General features: G+C 58.0%; 1 protein-coding gene across 2 annotated transcripts in view; it reads right to left on the minus strand.

Annotated features, from left to right (window-relative positions):
- The window catches only part of LOC102036376 (ankyrin repeat and fibronectin type-III domain-containing protein 1-like), a 177,781-nt gene that overhangs the window by 122,428 nt on the left and 53,015 nt on the right, over positions 1–2,338 (minus strand). The window lies entirely within an intron of this gene.

Raw genomic sequence — 2,338 nt, forward strand, 5'->3', positions numbered from 1 at the left:
AGGAATTCACCGCACGCTCGGGGCACGGGGGGGCTCAGGGGGATCCCCTTCTCCTCCTGCTCCTTTCCCCCTGCCCTCCTGCCACCATCCCACGTTTCCCACGGATTGCGCGCTGCACCCTGGGAGCTGTGCCTGAGCTGCAGCCTCCCCTCCCCGGGCAGGGCTGCAGAGGGGCTGGGGAGAAACCCCAGCTGGGGAGAACACTATGAAGCCAGGGGGAAAGAAAAGGAGGGGAGAGGGATCTGTGCTCCCACATTTCTAGCACTGAACCTGCTTCTTTCTTCCTGTTCCTCCAGCATGCTGGGAAAGGGAATGAGAATTTCTTCCCTGTTTCACCAACATCCTGGCTGCTGGTGGTGCTTCATGTACCCAGCAGGGCCCAGCAGCACCGTGAGGGATCGTGCTCCAGCCTGGGAGCACGCTGGTCACCATTAGGTGTTGTACCATTCCTCATGGCACTGCATCCGTGCAACTCCTCTCCTGCCTCTGCCTTCCCCTGTCACCACAGTCAGCCTTGTGGAAAGAAGCTGGAACCCATGGAGGTCCCCTCCCCCTGGGAACCAGCAACCCAACACAGCTTCCTTCTCGCAAGCAGCAAATGACCCACAGAAGAACCATAAATAATATTTGCTTATTCCGTTCCTCCCTCTCCCAAATGCATCAGCCCAGAACTTGCTCTCTGCTGAGAGGGATGGTGAAAGTCCCACGGAGCGGGACTTGACCTCTGGTGGAGGATTAGCTGTGCTCCACGGGGCAGACTCCCAGGTGGTCCGGGAAGCCAGCTTGGCTCACAGAGGACACGTTCGTCACCACCCAGGCACTGACAGCTCCTGCCCATGGCGGCTTTTCTGGAGACCACCTACAAGTGAAAGTCAAATGCCTGCCCCTTCCACACCTCAAGGTGTCGCCTCCAGAAGGCAGCTTCCCTGCATCCATCACCTGGTGGGAACCAAGGAGAGACAAAGCCACCACAGGTGGAGGAAGAGCTCAGACCTACAGGGCAGGAATTCAAGTGCACTGCACGTGGCACAGGGACTGCTGCAAACCAGGGAGCTCCGGGGGCCATCGGGTCAGGGGGACCAGATTCAGCTTCCCAAAGAGCGCCCCAGCACGTCCTGAGGGCTGGGCTGCATCCTGCTGGGATGAGATCCCTTCCAGAGCCTGGCAGGGGTGCCTTGCAGGGGGCACAGCACTCATGCCCAAGGTCAGGTAATCGGAATTTTAGAAGCAATTCCAGGCTTTTTTGAACTACCTCCAGAGAAGCAGGATTTTATACCTTTGAACTGAATGATCCAATCTTTCCACAACCAAATCCCTCCCTCTGCAGTGGCTAAGCTCCGGAGCCTCTGATGTCACTCACACTGGAAATGTCAGGGCAGGAACAAAATGAGCCAGCCGAAAAACAGCCTAGCCAAGACAAAAGACAGGCATGGTACAAGAGTTCGGGTCCATAACCTGTCCTCCTGGTTATGGGGGCTGGACAGGCCCCCAAAGAGGACTGGGAATGCAATTTAATGTGCCAACAGAAGGATACTTTACACCTGGGCAGCTCTGTTCAAAGAGGTGCCACACTGGGCTGTGGGTCTCTTGGAGACCACCCCCCCTCCCATATTCCCCTGGAGTTTCCATCTTCTCCTCCAGGCAGGGCTCTCCCTGTCCATGGGGCAGCATCACCTGGGAGCTGGCTCAGGACCCTGGGGTGGAAAGAGAGCTAGCAGTGGGACGAGAACAGACCAAGGCTCAAACTGCAAAAGGAACAAGAAAATGAAAAATTGTGCCAAGAAAATGGAAAGCTGAGAGGTAACACAACAGTGGGGCAGAATCCCAGGGGGAGAGAGACACGGCAGAGGTCACAGCCAGCCCATCCGGGGGAGAGGGGAAGGAGCAGATGCACAGTGGGGGTAGCTCCTCGTCTTGACCCCTTCCAATCCTGCATCCCAGTCCAGAGCTGGATGTCTGCTTGATCACCAGTGCACGGGACATGGAGCAACAGGAGATGAGTGTTCCTGTCCCAGGAGTTCCCAACGTTCCCCAACAATTGCCCACACCGTGTCACCGCCAGCCAACTGATTTTCCCCAAAGCCGGCCAAGAGCCTTGAGCAAAGCGCCGGCATGTGAGACAGCCCCGGGGCCGCGAGGAGATGCCTGGGAGCCCGAGGTAACCGGACACCGGCGGCTCCGGCAGGGACAGTGATTTATTCCTTTCCCGGGAGAGCGGGGAGCAGCGGGAGCCCCCACGGGCGGGGAAACGGCACCAGGCAGCGCCCTGGGAGACCCCAGGAGATCGCAAAGTTCCCAACAGATCTCCAAGCAATCTCCAAGCCACAGGCTATAATCG

The sequence above is a fragment of the Geospiza fortis genome, unplaced genomic scaffold, assembly GCF_000277835.1.
Source record: "Geospiza fortis unplaced genomic scaffold, GeoFor_1.0 scaffold114, whole genome shotgun sequence".
In the NCBI taxonomy this organism is placed as follows: Eukaryota; Metazoa; Chordata; class Aves; order Passeriformes; family Thraupidae; genus Geospiza; species Geospiza fortis.